Consider the following 19,631-nt stretch of genomic DNA (forward strand, 5'->3'; position numbering starts at 1 on the left):
ATTGCATGTATATACTTGCACCATTAAAATGTAAAATTACAAATTAACAAAATGGTATCCAAATATTATGTTTTATTAACCACAGATCATAGCTGCAAGGTGCTTTAAAAGAGAACTTAAAGAGAACTTACCTCAAGCTGTTCCACCTGGGGTAGCCTGTAATGGGATTTGATGCTCCTTTATGAGTTTGTAAAGCAGACCTTCAGACCATGGTTATGTGTTGTGAAATTGCTGGAAACCATCACTACCATGGAGAGCTCCCACTCAGCCTGCCTACTGACTCCCTTCCTTGCAGGCTCACTTCCACCTGCTGGCTGCTGCAAACCTGATATCCCTCCTACTAAAGACTAGTCACTGCAGTGCTGCTCACATGAGGGAGCTGCTTCTGAATAACATGTGTCTACAAACAGACACTGTTTCTCTGAGTGGAGTTTGTCTCTTCCAGAGCAGCAGCTTTATACAGCTTCTCGCTTTAGAGAGTAGGTCTGCCAAACCAGTGCTCCTAAAGCTATCTGAACTGAGACCTTGAGACTCTCTTTGCCAGCTGGATTTTTTTTCACTTTTCTTGTAAAGTCTGAGTTAAAATTTTGGACAAGCTGGAAAGTACAAGCATATTTTGTGCTAAAGTCTTAATGTTACCCACTCCCTTTTAAGTTCATGTACAACTTCACCCAAACCAGACATAACTGTGAAGAGGGTTTTAGAGCTGTTTTTGAAATAGTTCAAGTGGTTACCACCAAGTAATGTTCAACTCCTGTCAGAATCTGAATAAAAATGTGCTTTAGTAATGTTCCATTCTTTCTTCCCCGGAACATTGAATTATTTAAAACGGTTAAAACTCTGAAAATTTAAACCAAGAGATGAGAATTTTCCTGTTATGGAAAACTTGCACCAGATTTGTTTGTTTGTTTGTTTGTTTTGGCCAATATATCATTGTATTTCCATATATATCCAGTAGTTTTCAAGCCTCTAATGCTGTTAATTGGTTTAAACTAAATTCATGGACATATTTTTGTACTTATCTTTGACACCTGTACACCTTCATTCATTCCATACCTCCTAATATTTTGAGATTTTATCACTGTTCAACTACAATTCACAGAGGTCTTGTCAGATTTTCTGAAACAATCTGAAACAATTTTAGGGAATGTTTTTTCTTACAGCGGTTTTTAAAGATCTTATTTACAGTACCATCATGTTTCTAGCTCATCATGTTTCTAACTCAGTATTGTGTGCTATAGCTCGGGTTTAATATCACACAAAATGCTTGTGTTTTTGGTTAAGGGTTGTGATCAACATTCTGTGTATGAGGTGTTTCTGAGGAAATATGCTTTTCCGTACACTAATTAGAAGAAAATTGCAGCTTTTTATGCTGTGAATTTTGTGATGAAAGTGTGATTAAATGGCATTTCGAAAATCTTCGGTTTAATTAAAAAAACTTTATTAGAATGTAGTAACTACCATTAATTATAAAAAATATAAAGAACTTAAACTATGTTCTGAAATCTCTGGGCTTTTAAATTGCGAGAGAGATCTTTATTCTGAGAGCTGCACATGAGCAATTTTAGGAAGATACACCCGGTGAGATAATACAGCATCAGCATATCTCCTGATTCCCTTGTTACCCTCAGTCTATGGGAGGTGTGTTTAGAGAGACAAAGCACCAGGATATAGTCGAGGGAATACAGGATCAGGATGTAATTCTTTGGGTAACACTGCAATAGAGACATTTCAGCAAAACGAGGGGACCATGTAAGACAAATCCCAGAAGCAAGTGTTTTGAAGAAACTATAGAACTTGAGGCGTTTGAGGGAGAAAAAAGAAAACACAAAACAGAAATGTGCTTTAGTGCTGATAAAGCAGGATTTTCATAATGAGCTCCATGAAAGTTTTAAATATTTACTCCTTTTGGGGTGTGATTTATGTGGATTTTAACCAAAGGGAAATCAAAGGGAATGCGTATGTCAATACTTCCGCTGCTTGTGGGAGAATTGAATGCTAGTCTTATGAGAATATTTCTGTATGGAATGGAATTAGATTGAAACTCATTATCTCATGAGCACAAATCTCTCTCCTCTGATTCTTTCTAATGGCTGACAGTTACATTTCACAGTGAGCCTGCCAGATGCAGATCTCACTTCTAATACAGTATGTCTCTCAGCCGATTCTCCCATCAGTGACTTCTCCTACCTGCCCTGAAGAGATTACTAATGACAGCAGAAAAAAAAAAAAAACACAGCTTCTCTCTTCCCTCCAAATGTCCTTGCTGTGCATATGCTCAATTAGAGAGTATATTTTTAATGGTATGCCAGGGATTTGCATCGCATGTGCATTTGTATCTCGTCGGCCACGTCAACGTCATCCATCTGAATCCAGTCCTCTCAATAGATTTGCTTTTTTATATTCATTAGGGAAGCCAGTGGATGACAGATGAATTTGAATGGACAGTTTCGGGGTAGTAGTCTCTGATACGACTTGATGAAAATCCTGATTAAACATCTCATATCTGCACATCGTGTCTGACTGATCGCGTTCGGGTCAAGAGGGCACAGTTTAATAATTTAACACGTTTTAATATCTTGTCTGAGAGAAACATGGCTCGTGGTTTTTCAGCCCCATATATTCACTCCATCTGCTGAACTCAGTGACAAATGATAAATAGTCATTTATCTTGAAGTCGCTCTGGTTTATTCTATACTTTCTGTGGCATAAAAATGCAGTGTTCATGAACTCGGGACCTCTGTCAAGCAGCATTATGAACGACATAAAGCAGCTCTGAGAAGTGCTCAAGCCGCATGACGTGTGAGACAAGATTCTTGTAACTGTGCGAAGCAGTAAGTGCAGTTAACCGGATATGTGTGGGCACCAAAGAGCTGAAGGTGAGCTGAAAAGCAAGATGCTCTTTTTTTATGAGCTCCAGGCATCTGGCACCTGCTCTGATCTCTCAATGGAGGGATAGATGCCCTGTGGGCCTCACACACACTTCCACACACTCATCCAACCACATTGCACATCTCACTGACAAGTGGTGTCTGAGAACAGATGAGAGGGACTTGATGTAAAGAGAGAGGAAGATGGAAGAGGCTTGGGGGGGAGGGGGGGCGATGGGGACTTGAGGAGTAGTGATGCGCCAAGGGCAAGTATGTAATGGATGATGGATGGGATGAGTTTTTGGAGTGATTGTCAATGGCCATTTTAGCCAGTGCTGGCAACTGATAATCCTCAGCACCACGGACAGCGGCAGCCTCTGTTCAGCACCACTGCTGAGTGGACAGCTCCCGTGTATAAAACAGCTACTGTAGACCATTAGCTCTAATTGGTTGCGGCTCAATCGAGGAGAGATAGCAAGTGTGAGCACATGTTGTACGTTAATAAGCATTGCACTTTGTCCTTTGCTGGTGTTCCCACAGGCGATGAATAAGAATGTGGTTGCACAGAAGAAATAGAGCGCAATGAATCCTACACAATCGGGTCAATGACAAATAGGAGTGGCCACCATAAAGAAAAGAAAATATCATAGAAATGTACTCTTTGAATTCCTTTTGTTTTTGTATGGTTTTGAAAAAAGCATTTTCAAGAAAGGTAAAAATCTCATGTGTGGTATTCTTATGATAGTAGTAATATTTTTTTTTTTTTTTTCTTTTTTTTTGTGTGTTTTTGTTTTTGTAAATATTTTTTAATGTAATGTAAGAAATATATTTTATACTCCATGTGACATTTTACATCCTGAACTAACTTTGTCATAAAAAGTTAAATTTATCTGATATTCTAAGAGATTTATTTGCCTTGACTCAGAGTCTGCAGAGGTCCTCTCTATGAAATCATTTCCTGTTTTATGTGTTTTTTCTGTAGCACTTTGACTCATTTTTACATTAATTATTTTTTTAAAGAAATAATAATAATAAATAATCATAATCATAAATAAATATTCATTAATTTGTTTTATTTTATAATATCAGGACAGTTGTATCACCCTGACATTTTTTACAGTAAAAATAACATTTTGGCTTTTCTAAAGAAATTTTTATTTTTAATTAGCAAGGATGCATTAAATGAATCAAAAGTGACAGTAAATACATTTATAATGTTACAGAATATTTCTATTTCAAATAAATTCTTTTTAGTATTCTATTCATCAAAGAATCCTGGAAAATAGTATGGTTTGCACAAAAATATTAAGCTGCATTCAATAATTGCAAACTGTTTTCAGCAATGATAATAATAAGAAATGTTGAGCATTAAAATTATTTCTGCAGAATAATGTGACACTAAGATTGGTAATAAGATTGGAGAAATAGCTGCTTAAATTGAACTTTGCCACCACAGGAATGAATTTTATTTATAAACAGTTATCTTAATTTGTAATAATATTTCTCAATATTACTGCATTTTGAACATATAAATAAAACAAATTTTTAAACTATTTTTTAAAATCCTACCGACTCCAAACATTTGTTCTGTAGATACATAAAAATAGATGTTAATTCAGAAATGAGAACATGTTCATCATATTAGAGGTCTGTTCAAGTAATTTTATAAATAAATAGATTCACAACAACAACAGAAAAACGCTCCACGTCATTTACCCAATCACAAGGTAAAGTGGTAGTATTTCACACCTGCTCCACCTCTGGTCCAATCATGCCTTAGAGCCAAAGTTTATCTCATCCTGTCCTGTTACAAAAAGAGTTTTCCAGCTCATATCACATCACACCACATTGCTTCATCCTTGCTATTGAGTCTCTCGATTGCTGTAATTTTTGACTGGCCCAGATAATGTGCTTTAATGGACGGTCCACAATGGATGCCCTTCTTTTAAAGCATTTGAATGCACAGAGCACTTATTTTGGAATTAATGGACCTAGGTGCTCCATTTCCAGCTGAAAGACAGAAGCAGGCAGATGGAATGGAATATGAATGTAGAGGTTCCGTCCAGAATGCTCCAGAGAGAGCATCTGCTCCAGCTTCTGGCCTTCGCTCCACACTAATGAACCTTAAATCAGATGCCCTATCAGCCATTTTCCTGTGGAATATCACATTTCGTCGAAGGCATACTGTATGTTTATAAATAATTCTCTGTATAATGTTATGCAGGTGCAGGCTAACAGTAAGTAGATAAGGACTTCTCACGTCACATTGAGGAGATCTTTGAGAACGATGTTTGTTCTGCCATGTGGTGTCCTTTGAAGTTGACTCACATCTTTGCCCTCTCGCTTGGACTCGCATCTAAATGGGTTTTGAGAGGCCTGTGAAAGTGAAAGTCACAAAGTGATTTGAGCGTGTAAGAGGTCTAAGTGACATTTTAAGATCACATGGAGTGGACAGGGACACACTGACGCTGTTTGGCATAGATGTTTTGATGATGTCATAAGATTGGAAGTGAAGCCTTTTCTGAGATTGAAATGCAGTCTCTAGAGTCTTTGTTATTCACGCTAAGGGATTTTTTTAAACCTCTGCATGAAAGTGCATTTAAGATGTTCAATAGTAATAGAATGCACTTGGGAAAATGATTGTGTGCTGAAGTAAAAACAGCAGACAAGATTTGGTACTTTCTACAGCGAATATATTTGTTCAAGTGTAAACTTGAAAATATTGGACACACTTCATTTGTACTCAATTCAAGTGTGTAGAAATGAAAACTCAAACTTTTTTGCATTGTTATTGTTGATGTTTTTGTCAAGTCTAGTGGGTGTTTTGTAAAGCATTGAGCTTCTCTACTCAAAATGATTCATGCTGAAAGTGAAGATAGGTGGGTGTCTTATTTCTTAAACCTACTTTACTGTTCAAAAGTTTGGTTTAGTAAGAATTAGTAAGGCCCTTATGCATTTATTTATTTATTTATTTTATTTATTTATTTATTTTTTTGATGCATTTAATTATTTATTTGATGAAAAATACAATTTAAAAGAATGTTTTTCTGTTTGAATATGCAGTTGTGCTGCCTAAAATTTGTGTGGTAACTGATGCATTTTTCCCAGAATTCTTTGATGAAATATAACATTATAAATGTCTTCACTGTCACTTTTAATCAATTTAATGTGTCCTTGCTGATATAAAAATGGCCATCGATTTAAAGAAAATCTTATCTTGTACAGCAATTGAATGTTTGTATACTATATCTTTCTTTTAAATGCGATTTCACAATGCAATTTACAGTGAAATCCATATACCGTAAGGTTTAAGTTTGATTTATTTCATATTTTAAAATACTTGAACATTTTTTAAATTGAAATAGGCTCAGATTATATTCAAAAACTTGTTTTTACTTGAAGTTTACTTGTCATTTTATTCAGTTTGCATCTGAGGTACTTGCATTGCTTTAAACTCAGCGGTGAGTGTTATATCAACAGCTTTACCTTTTCAACACTGCATAAGCTCCCAGATACCTGATTAATTCAGATACATCTCTTTCTGTGGCAGCTGCACAACGACATTCTAAGTGAAAATGTCAAGGTCACTGTGCTGCAGAATAAAGCTTCAGTCCGTTTCTTTCGCAAGACTTGTTGTCTGAGGCTTTCATTCCTGACACAAAGCACCTGGATAGAGCAGACGACACACTTATTCTCACATCGGCGAGGTTCTTTAATAGCACAAGCGTGTAATGGATGAGACCGTCTTGGTATTTGTTCACATTCATGGCTCACTTTGGTGGACATGGCACAAATTACATCAGGGTGTTTGCATCTCATCACTGATCGAACTTGAACTATCCCTGGTTTTCCTGGTCTAAAACAGATGTATTGGTGTGATTGTGTCTTGTGGAATGAGAGGAGAAGGACATTGCGTGTATCAGCAGGGAAAGAGCAGAGGCACGCGGTGATGGACAGATCTCGCACTGGGCCTGTCAGTGGAACATGCCTGCAGGGACACGCAGATGTAGAATAGCTCCACTCTCTTTTAGCACACACCAATTTGCCAAACTCCATTTTGGGGGGAAACTAGGTGTCATTCTCCTAACACGAACTATAGAGTGACAAAGATTAGACTGGAGAAGATAACTATTTTAGGAAGGCTTATTGCATCTGGAACGTCAATGAAATGTCACCTGATGGCTTCCTGACACATACTTAAGTGGCCAAAAATGTAAAATAAGAACGATTGTTTTTAAATGTTTTTGAAAGAAGTCTCTAATGCTCACCAAGGCTGCATTTATTTTGTCAGAAATACAGTAAAACAGTAATATTGTGACTATTTATTATAAAATAACTATTTTCTGTTTTATTGTATTTAAAATATCTTTTAAATGAATTTTTAGCAGCCATTAATAATATGATCCTTCAGATATCATTCTAATATGTTTATTTGGTGCTTAATTATTATTGGTGCTCAATTATTAATAATTGCACAATTTTTCAGCATTCTTTGATTAATATAAGGTTCATTCAACATCATTTATTTGAATTTTTTGTAACAATATACATTTCTTTACTGTCACTTTTAATGGATCCTTGCTGAATAAAAGTAATAATAAAAAAAAAAATTTGTGTAACATACCCACATTTTTTAAATAGTAGTGTATTATGGTTAATAAAATGATTTTCAACAAAAAAATTTCAATGTTTGTTGAGCACCTAATCAGCATATTAAAATGATTTCTGAAGGATCAAGTGACACTGAAGACTGGAGTAATGATGCTGAAAATTCAGCTTTGCATCACAGGAATAAATCATATTTTTTAAAAAGTTTTCTGTTTTCTTCTTTTTCTTTTAAATTGCAATATTATTTTTTTAATCAAATGAATGCAGGCTTGTTCATTATAAGTGACTTCTTTCAAAAACATTAAAAAAATCTGAATTATTCCAAACTCTTGGCCACCAGTGTAAATCTGACCAGACTTCAAGAAAACAGTTTGACATCATGTGGCACTTGAATCAGGATCTAATGAGTATTTTCTCCTAGATCTTGTTTTCGTAGTCTGAAATGTTTTCGATTTGGAGTGTCTCATATTTTAACCGAAAAGTGGAGTATTTACAGTCCTACAAGAGGAGATGGGTCTAGTGTGCCGTTTTTGCACATCGTGTTATGTTTTTCAGCTTGCATTCCTTCTTCCCTTATGTGAGTTACACAAAATTGGTGGATATGAGCCCTGAAATTGCATTTTCTCCCTGTGATGAAAGGAGATTGCTTGCCTAGCATGCCAGTAGAGGAAAACCAGCGTGCACGACAAACGCAGTTGCCAGGGGAACATTTTTCATCCTCAACTAGGGGTGCGTGAGTCAGGTTTATTACTTTTGGGAAACAGGGTCCTGCCTTTATCTTCCTGAAAAGACTCATAATTATTGCCCTGTAAATTTACGGCGCATTGCTGCAGAAAGCAGAGCGCTGAGAGACTGCCGTTCCTCTGCCCCGTAATGCCCCGTTGATAGATACGTGCCATCATCATTCAGTTGATAAGTGCAATTTTTCAGAGGAGCTGTACAGCAGAGGTCTTTTGAGAGACGTTTCTCTCTTTTGTTCTTGGTGTGCAAGTGTGAGTGTGTGTTTGAGTAATGAGTGAGAGCAATTCAGCCTTCAAGTTCAAAGTGAGAGCTGTGTTACTTACTAGAGGTATTCTGAAAGGGCCATTAAACCCCTAGGATGGAGCTGATTCATTTAGTTTGTTCACAAAACTATTTGCAAAAGCTTCTTCAAAAACAAAATCTCTTTTTTCAGACCAAACTCTTAGACTTGTGTTTATTATGCATTATTATCTATTTGGGGCCAATTTACTAGACTCTTTTCCCATTACATCCTATTAAACTCTGTTATTTGGCTCTATGTTATTCTAATTCTGCCTGCAATAGTTAAACTACAACTGTTAATGGCTAGTCATTAATTATCCAAGTCTGCTGCTACGTTATGAGTACATTTCCAACGTTAAAAGTTATTTATACATTAAAATACATACTTAACTTTATTTCAGCTTAATATGTACTGTCGTATATAAAACATTACTGTTGATTTTTTTTTTTTTTTTTTTTTTTTCAAGTCAAGTAACCTTTTATTTATATATAGTGCTTTACAGTGTCCAATACAGATTGTTTCAAAGCGGCTTGACAGTAATAACAGGAAAATCCATGATGCACACTTCATTTAACATGAGACAAATTCTGCTGTAAAACAGCTCCTAAAAGACAATAGTTTCATTATTCAGCTCACATCAGTTCAGTGTTGATTCAGTTCGGTATAATAAGTGTAATAACTATGATAACTAAAAGTTTATCAATTCATTTCAGCTATAAGCAGCTCTACAGAAGACATAAAAATATCAATGTTTTCAGCTTTAGTTAGTTCAAATATATTTAAAAAAAAAAAAAAAACTTTTTTTTTTTACTTCCACTTGATCACACTTATTGCACAGAAGTTGCACATTTCAGCACTAAATTATATATATATATATATATATATATATATATATATATATATATATATATATATATATATATATATATATATATTAGGGCCACTTTTATCCAGTATTTGCATTGCCTTGATAATTTTTAGACAATAATTCATACCTGAGTGAATGGGAAATGTGCTTACAGTAAATAGTTGTAATGCATCTTATCAGGTAAGCAGACAGAATAGAAATGTTTAAAATATGCAACTATAACCAGAGCACTGTAACAGTACATGTGCTACATCAGTAAATATTAACTCATGAAAGTCATGACCAGTTTCACAGGTAAACATGATTTCTTTAAGTGCCTTTGCGGAAGTAGCTGGAAGTAATGCCAGCATCTGTAGAGCTCTGTTCACACAGAGCTGAATTCAGCAGAATATTTGTTGCTTGAGCTGCTTTAAGTTGCTCCCGGCACTACAGCATCATTCCTGCCGATTCCCACTGGTAACAACTTAACACCTCAAGTAACAAACATTTCTTACTGAACAACTCCTGGGCTAAACTATGAGTTCCACATTCTTGCTTACAAGGTTTCATTAGTGTCTTTATTGTAAATATGTCTCCTGTTCATTTATAGACACTGAGGGATCAGTAGTACAGCACATGTGGTACACAGTTTTTAGACTGCAGTCGAAAATTTTGTGTTCAATAATATATATTATAATATATATATATAGGGGATTCATATATTAGTTGTAACAGTAAAGACATTTATAATGCTATAAATTATTTCAACTTAAATAAATGCTTCCATTCATCAAAGAATCCTGAAAAAAATATATAGTTTCCACAAAAATGGGCTATTAAATAGCACAACTATTTATTTAACATTTATAATAAGAAATGTTTCTTGAACAGCATATTAGAGTGATTTCTAAAGGATCGTGTGACAATGAAGACTGGAATAATGATTCTTTTAATGTTGAAAATGTAGCTTTACATCAATAAATTATATTTCAAAATATATTCAAATAGAAAACAGTTATTTAATTTGTAATAAATATGTCACAGTATTACTGGTCCACATTTTGTTCTATTTTTGGTTAAGTAATGCAGCCTTGGTGAGCATAATAGATTTTCAGAAACACTATAAAAACGTACCAACCTCAAACTATTGAAATGGAGTTTATGTTGAATAATAGACTGAATATTCTTTTAAGGATCTTGCTAGAAGTCATAAAGGTGAGCAGGATAGTGATTTCAGAAACTTTCCAGTTATTAGGCCATCTACTCTGAACCAAACCGGCAACCTTTGAAGTCATAGCCTACATCTTAAATGTCGGAAATATTAGATTGTCACACCATTTTCACCTTTTCATTTTTTTTTTTTTTTGCCTTGTAGGACAATCACAGAAAATCAAAAAAGCATAAAGCACACTGGAGGTCTAATTATCTATGGACATTTAACTGAACTTTGATTCCAGTATTTTGACATAGATCGAGCCCTCTGTGAGTGATACAGGTAAGATGCAGCTACCTCATGGCAGGAGTTTTCAAAGAATATTAACAAGAGCAAGATAATGACCTCTCCGAGCTGTACTTCGTTTAAGACCGTTACAATTACATTAGCACTGAATAGAAAAATGGGAGCCCTTTATCTTTAATTATCCCTTTAGTTGAGTGGATCATTCCACCAGCCAGATTGTTCAGGACTCAATTAGGATCTCGGCCAAGACATTAGCTACAAATATGGACCTGCTTCACCCAGCGACCTGGGTTCATTATCTGATAACTGCATCCCAGTTCCTTTTTCGACATTGTTTTACAAACCAAGGGCATGTTCTTCATCATTCAAACGTCATTAAATTCACTTCTGTCCAGCTTCTAGTGAACCTGCCTTTCAAAGAGCGAGAGGACAGGCGTTCATTTCATAGTTCAGTGCTCGGTGAGGGGCGATGGCTCTCTGGATGCCTCTGTCTGTCTTCATTCAGTGTTATGTATTCAGAGCAGTCATGTAACATGGTCTAATGTTCTATTCATACTCTTGAATACAGGATCAGCCTCATCATCTCATTGCCAGCGCTGACACAACCTGCATGACATGCGCTGTTGGTCAGGTGAGTTATTCTCTTAAAGAGAGCGTCCATGAAGTCCATACATCGCATAATGTAGGAGAAGGGACTCGAAATGTCATCTGTCCAACGAAATCATTCACGTCACGGAGTACTGGTAGCAAATTCGACGTACAAACTTTGTCCTATATTGGCTACCTGTGATCCCATTAGAAAGAATGCAGACTCTGTATGATTTCCAACAAGAAGAGCCAATTTGACAAAGAAGATAGGAGAGCTAATCTGTTCCCTCTCCTCAAAATGATTCATTCACTGAAGAACACTTGAAATGTGTAACAATCATCCTGTTTCCACAGAGCTGGCTGTACAGTTTTGTGTAATTGACTGAATAGTTTCGATTTTAGAAATAGGTTGCATGTAGAAGAACACCTGATTTGCAATCATAATGTTTTGAGAGCTAATGCATATTAAAATTACAGAAGATCTCAATCTCAAGTTATCACCCTCTATTTACTCTAACATACTGTATCGTATTGTTTTGGTTTTATTGTGACAGAGGAGATGCAAAAGCAGTACCTTGAATGACACTGATGTAATTCAAATAATAACAAAGTTTATTATGTATAATGCATTATAAAGGGATATGAAAGGGTAAAATGCGTTGTTATTATTCATATAAATTATATCATTATATCTTGTCGTAAATAATTATAACCCAATTTAAATTGCATAGTGTAATAATGAATTGATAAGTGTTATAATATATTAACTGTGGTTACAGTTATTCATGAGATGCAATGCATTATAAGGTGCATTACAAGGCATAAATAATGCATTAAAACTACTTTTATAATGCATTATACATAAAGACTATAAGTAAAGTGTTACCAAAACAAAGATTTGTGAAGGTAGACTCTCGATATAATTGGACTAGAAATGTGCAAATATAATAATTTAGGAGATTTTACTATGAGTAAATCTGACCTTTATTTACTTGCTATAAACAGTAACCCACTGTATTCTTCTAGCAGTAGTTTCGGGGCAGTCGAAGTGCATCTACATGCATGTTTGAGTCTGTCACGTTAGCCCTAAGTATGCTGATGACTGTTTTGAGGCTTACTGGCATGTCCTGTATCAGATTCATCTTTTGCATAACTGAGCTTATGTCTGAATAGATTTCAATAAATTAAAATTGATTGGACACACAAGTGTTATAAACTAGAGCAAAAGTGTTTTATATTCAGCTGCAGGTTTTCGTGCCGGTCTCTAAGGTGATTGTCAATGCCATCCGATATTATTATGAGTTTTGTTTCAGTTGAAATGTGTGGAAAACACGTGTGAGTGCAGTTTGAGAGAAAAGGTGTGGCAGACATACAGATGCATAGATAATTGAATGGATCTCTGAGGTTAATTCAGGTGTAAAAGCGAAAGCATATAAATATGCTGAACTGTGATTCAGGATCAACCCCTTCATCCCCAGATCAGTAACTAATTCATCAGCGATGTGTCTTTGATATTAATCATGTAGATGGGTTTGAAAAATGCCCGTGTAAACTGTACTTCAGTTATGACATTAGCCTATGCATAATTTACCCTGAACTTTGGGAAGGGGGGTTTTGGTATTCCAGAGGAGCGTTGTGTAACAGACCAGCCATAATGCATTTAATAGCAACTCTTACAGCCTGAGTTTCTTGCTCTCGAGGGGAAGTTTGAGAGAACTGCACCCTGCTGAAGGAATGGAAAGCGGCTGAGTTTGGCTCTCCTTTGGGCTCTCTACATGAAACTGCTTTGCTAATGAAGTCTTGCTGACTACATCCCAGACTATCACGATGCTTGCGTACTGTGGTAATGATGTCTTTGAAATACTAAGCAATTGAAGTTAGGCTGCTATGAATGGATAAAGACAGTTCATGCTCCATGGCACTGACTCGCAGCTGGAGATGAGTATTTGTAAGCTCTATGATTCGGCACAAAAGAGTGGAAAACTTCAGCAGTTGTTGAAATTAAAAATGCATTTCTTTTCATGCAAGCCAGCAATACACATTTATGCTGATACCTTCTCATTAACAAAGTTATGATTTTCAGTGTTCATTTTCCAGATGCAAACGTAATTAAATGGACAAGGTAATTATTTTGCAGATGGAAAATGATACAGATTTTGCATGCATAAAAGGCCTTGGGAGGTGTAAGAAATGTCCTATTAGAAAAGGTATGCATGCATGTGTAATGATATATATATATATATAGCATGTTTAAAGTGCAACATATAAGCATGCAACATAACCTGTAGCTCAAACAGTACATTATGCTGCAATGTCAAGGTCACAGGATTGATTTCCAGGGAATGCGTGAACTGCATATCATGAATGCCGTATAAGTCACTTTCAATAAAAGCGTCTTTCAGATCTATAAATGGTTGTCATATCAAAAGAGCATGTATGTCCACCAGAGACGCTTTATGTAAACGAGTGATGGCCACTTTCAAAACACTGCTTTGTTAAGACTTTATGAATCTTTTGTTTTGAATCAGTGTTCAAACTGGCCAAGTCATGATTTTAGCAAACTAGGCTGTTTTGAATCTTGATTTTGAAACTTTTAGAATTCTGATGGTTCGCTGCTAGAGGATGTTAATTTTGTGAATTCATGAACCAGTGTCTAATATATGGTTTGATCAGTTTTACAATGTAGGTTCAGTTTTAATGACTTTTAGTAAACATGCATGTGGAATACAAAAAGGGAGGGTTTACTGTTTCTGATTGGAATTAGCTGCATGCATGGGTCCTAAATAAAAACACAAAAACTAGCACTACAAAATAATAAATAAACATACATTTCATATTTAATGGTAGTTAATGATTTATATAGATTACATTTAATAGATTACACTTTTGTAATTGGTGTATCTTTATTAACATAGGCTGTGTTCATGTTGCCTTTGCACCTTTTTGACCATTTTGCTCACAATGTTTTGTGTGCTTCGAAACAGTGAATCATTTTGCAAAACATTTGGTTCAGTTGATTCAGAGTTTCAAAAAGATTTGCTTCTCATCACTAATGTTAATATGCTGGTTTTACATTTTGCTGCTTTTTCAGCATTTTACAGGAGCAACATTTTTTTCAAGACACTATGTCAAGTTAAATGTTCAACTTTTAAAAACACGACTCAAGCGCCTGCGTTCATTTCCATTTCACTGTGTTGAGTTGTATTTACACTTTTAAATGCAACAGCATGTTCTATTAGTTGTCTAGTGTAACTGAGATTTAAAAAGATTGCTAAAACTGTACAGCGCCACTAAATATAATCCTTAAAAAATAAAAAAATAAAAATTCCAAAGGGTCAGTGAATATTCCCTTGTGTGCCATTGATTGACCAAAAGGGTTAGTCCCGCCTCCAACCTCCTACCGACCACTGGTTGAGCCAATATTGCCCTACAGCTGGATTCACACAAAGCCATGCTTTGATAGCCATAGCATTTACAGACTCTGTATATTAAGTTGGCATATGAGAAAATAATTTAAAACTTTGAAACATTTTAAAGTTTCAGTTGTATGTCATGACAGATCTATGCTTCTGAGATGATGGTTCAATCTCTCCTTAGGGTAGAGCAGACAGACATGCCTCACTATGTCTCATAATTGTTTCTCTCTGTGTCTGTTTTTTTCTTTCTATCGCTCTCTTTTCCCCACTTTCTCTCAAACCCCATCTGAAGCTGGCATCTCTTTCCCAGTGGACCTGTCACCGGTGTGGCTGCCTGTCCACCATGTTAAAGTCAGCATGAAACGGAAATTGCAGTCATCTTTTCTTCCCTATATTGATGTATATCTCATATGAGAAGACATGTTGGGCGGGACTTGTTTTGTCCATTGGGAACGGATTGGTTGGATCATTGTCAAGTGCTAATTGCTGCAATCTCATGTGAGTGACAGGTTGCTGGAGGAGAGGGGTTATTGTCCCGTCATCATGTTGGTGCACACGTCATTAGAGACAAGATGTGTGAGGGGGAGGGGAAGTTAATGTTTTTGATTAAAGATTATAAGGGCATATGAATTAAGTACACAGATAAATCATTTATACTGAACACTGCAGCATACCATAAAAAATGATGCAGGCAGATAAATCATTTCAAATTAACACTGCAGTACTCAATAAAAAATAAAAAAATGTTATAAAATGATAAGGCATTAAAAATAAACACTGCAATATTTCACAGATATATATACATATATGTATATATGTATATGTATATATATACACTGCAATAGTTTTTTTTTATTTTGTCACATTAATAGAGATTTGAGCCTCACACAGATCAGCTATAAAAATAATGATGTACATGGATAAATCATTTTTAATAAACACTGAAATATTCCATAAAAATATAAATTGTTGATTCTGATTTCATGGTGACGTTTAAGGAATAGAATAGTAAAAAATAAGAAATCTACTTACTCTCAGGCCATCCAAGATGTACATGAGTTGTTCTTCATTTGAACAGTTTTGAAGAAATTTAGCATTAAATGTAGCATTAAATTGCTCACCAATGGATCCTCTGCAGTGAATGGGTGCCGTTACAATAACCCACAAGCGATCCACAAGACTCCAATCAATTAATGTCTTGTGAAGTGAAAAGCATGTTAGTAAGAAACCAATCCATCATGAAGACGTTTTTAACTTCAAACTGTGGCTTCTGGGTCCATAATCCATAATGACGCTTCCTCCAGTGAAAAAAATCCATTCTCTTACTTCAAAATCCACTGACTTATAACTGTTTTGAACTGGAGCAATGTTATAGATAAATGACTAGTATTTTAGCCGAAAGCAACAGTTTAAAGTGAAAAACGTCTTAATGATGGACTCTCATTCTGACGGCACCCATTCACTGCAGAGGATGCATTGGTGAGCAAGTGATGTAATGCTAAATATCTCCAAATCGGAAGAGACAAACTCATCTGCATCTTGCATAGCCTGAGGGTGAGTATGTTTTCAGCAAATATTCATCTTTGAGTGTACTATTCCTTTGATAGAGATTTGATCCTCACACAGATCTGATACGATCCCCCAAATGAGAAAATAAGTCAAATCAATTTTGTTTTTTTACCATGTTATTACTTGGTTCGAAATGCTTTTTGATAACACGATTTCTATGATTTCCTACACATTGTCGTGTCTCAAAGTAGGTTGTAAAGAAATTACACCCACCACGGCACCGTTGTGATGGCGATCCCTTTAGAGATCATTCCGCCGTGTTCAGGAGATGCATACTTCAGATGCAAAGCTTTTTCCGCGCTGGTATTGTGAGGATGTCAGTGTCTGACCCTCATGAGAGGCTGTTACTGTGTTTTGATTAAATCAGATAACCTCTATCAGCTTTATGGTCATGCTACAATGAAGCACTGGATGAGGTCAGAAGTCAGTGTGTGTTGCTAAAGGAGCGCTGGATCTTCATCACGCTCTCAAAGCTATGATTACAGGCTGTTTCAAAGGCCATCCAGAAAACAATATACTCACTAGCCTCTCAGGAACACAACTGGCTCTTAATGGTGCACTGAATGCCCAGTAAATATAAAAAGAATCCCATTGCTGGCAACATATATATAACAGAGTGGTATTAAAGTCACCGGAGGTGATTCTTTATGTGGCCCGTGTATGTTTGTTATCCTGCGAGCTACAAGCATTCTTTTCGACAGCCAAGCTATACAGAACATGTGTGTGTCAGAACAGACATGAATAATAGCTTTATTTGAGCATACACTTGTAAAGACCGAATGTCGAGGGAATATCTGTTCTACCGTGGCTAGTTGGAGGCCTGCTGTGTTGATTTGTTTTCTTCAGCATCGGCAGCATTAGTGGATTCCCTCCTCTGTCTCGAATCCTCAAGTGGGCACAAATACACATACAGATACAGGATTACCGTCCCTCAGCACAAAGACTGCTACTGTAGCCTGCGCTCAACAGATAAAACCAACACAATGCCTCTAATAGGTCCCAGAAAGACACCGTATCCAATGTTTCAGACAAATGTATTTGTTTTCATGAAGGATAAGACGTAAATGAACAGTGTCAGGCTGGGTTACGGTATTGTCGGATATGAAAGGTATTGTAAATGTGGGATTGAGTGATAATGCTGGTATTCAAATCAGCCAATGGTCCTACACATCTGAGATCTTTGGGACTCTTTAGATTTAATGACTGGGAATCATCCTTTCACTGTTTCTTTAGTGGGTGCAGTCGTCCCTTGAAGATTTCTGCAGTGTTTTTCTTGAGTTTCCCAAAGTTTGTTTGTTTTTCTTGCTTTTGGAGGAGGGATCCTGTTGTCCTAAGCGTTCTCACAGCAGTATTCTCTGGAGATTAAGGATTGAACGTCTCAGTGGGACGACGCTGTGCCGTTTAATTACAAACACCCAATTCTGAAAGCTGTTCATGTGCTTTCTAATGACTCTCCAAGTATGATTCTTCTGTCACATTTTTTATGATGCTAAAAATAAGCTTACATTTCTTCATGCAGTATGTATTCATTATAATGCCATATAGAAGTTTTTTTCTCACAAAGGCTGCATTTATTTGCTCCAAAATACCGTCAGAACAGTAATATTGTAAAATATCACCATTAATGATAACTGTTTTCTATTGTAATATATTTTAAAATGTTTTTAGTTCCACATGATCCTTAAGAAATCATTAGATTGTCAAGAAACATTTTCCATATATATATATATATATATATATATATATATATATATATATATATATATATATATATATATATATATATATATATATTGGAAAGGTCTGAGACTCCAAAAATTTTGTTAGTTTTTTTTTTTTTTTTTTTTTTTTTTTTTACAAATTATGTAGGAACAGTCATAGAAAAAATATCTACATCATAACAAGAGTTCTGACCTTTGTCACAAAAGTCACGCAATGATATTATTATTGTATTGTTTTATTATTTAGGTAGGTAATATTTTATGATTAAGGTTTGATAAAGAACTTTGCTGTTATTACGCCAGAATGAGAGTATTGTTTCTAGCCATATCGGCCTAGGAAATCACAACTTTTCATTTTCAGATGGTCTTAGTACACGATGTAACTACAGAAGAGTCAAGATTTAAAGGGAAAAATATCGAAACTCTTTGGTCATTTCTGAGTGAGATGCTAACGATCTAATCAGATTCAATGGTCTGTGCTAAGCTAAGCTAAAAGTGCTACCGCCAGATCCGGAGATTGGCTGAATGGATTCAAAAACGGTTAAACTCAACTGTTTAACTCTAGGGGAGTTGGAAAATGAGCCTATTTTCAAAAATAGTGGCGTGTTCCTTTAATATATCGCATGAATAAAATGAAGCATATTTTTAGGCTCATTATGATATCTGAGTTCATTTCCCTCCAAATTCTCATTAACATAATGCAAAAACTCTCATAACCAGTACTATATTCTCATACTGTCATGTGAAAATAACAAAGAAGTATCATTTAAATTCCAAAATTTTAATAATCAGTTACAATTGTGTGTGTATTTTTCTGAAAGAATTATGGCAATAGAAGAGAAAAGTTGATGTATTATCACTACAAAAAAATAAATAAAAAATCCCACTGACCTTTAAATAGGCTTCATTAAAGCAAACGTTTTTTTTTTCTTCTTTGTTTTCTGAGGGTTACCCATCTGCACACAATATCACTAATAAACACTGCTGATATCTCACTGATATATCTGAAGACGTGCATATGCAGGTTTATGTTTTATTGAAGAAAAGAGGTCGGTCTGGCTGACCCAGATAAATGACAACCAGCTCAAATTCTTGCCTCCTTATTTCCGCATCTGTCCTCCTCTCCAACAGAGTCTCAGACTATATCCCTTGTTTTAGCTTTAGACTACTTCAAGGAGCACACAGCAGGCTAGACATGAATTCTTGTGGATCTACACTGATAAAATCATCATGAAGCACTGTCTTTTCTATACCTTGAGGGATTTTCGGAGACAGCCTGTTATCCAAATGATGCATGTTGTGGCACGTGTTTCTAAACGCCGATCAGGTTGTCGCATGCTTGTTCCGTCTGCCCTCTAGAGGTTCAGCATAAAGCGGTCTTGTGTTCTGATTACACCCAAACTCTAATATTTACACAGTCCGGGGGGATTGAATTGTCCCGAGCACATTAATAATGCATATTGATGAATCGGCCCGTTAGTGTGCTCTGGAGTTGCTTTGGGAACAAGCACCAGGACGTCTCTTTCCTA

The 19,631-nt window shown here is 35.8% G+C and overlaps 1 protein-coding gene across 1 annotated transcript in view; it reads right to left on the reverse strand.

The window, feature by feature from the left end:
* The window catches only part of tafa1a (TAFA chemokine like family member 1a), a 59,091-nt gene extending 39,716 nt beyond the window's left edge, over positions 1-19,375 (reverse strand). Inside the window, exons 1-2 of the mRNA XM_042750870.1 lie at positions 19,356-19,375; positions 132-156 (exon numbers count right to left, since the gene is read on the reverse strand). The gene's annotated coding sequence lies outside the window, so the exon portion shown is untranslated. The remainder of the gene's footprint in view (positions 1-131; positions 157-19,355) is intronic.
* Between the last annotated feature and the right edge of the window lie 256 nt (positions 19,376-19,631).

Source organism: Cyprinus carpio, chromosome B23 (assembly GCF_018340385.1).
Source record: "Cyprinus carpio isolate SPL01 chromosome B23, ASM1834038v1, whole genome shotgun sequence".
Classification (NCBI taxonomy): domain Eukaryota; kingdom Metazoa; phylum Chordata; class Actinopteri; order Cypriniformes; family Cyprinidae; genus Cyprinus; species Cyprinus carpio.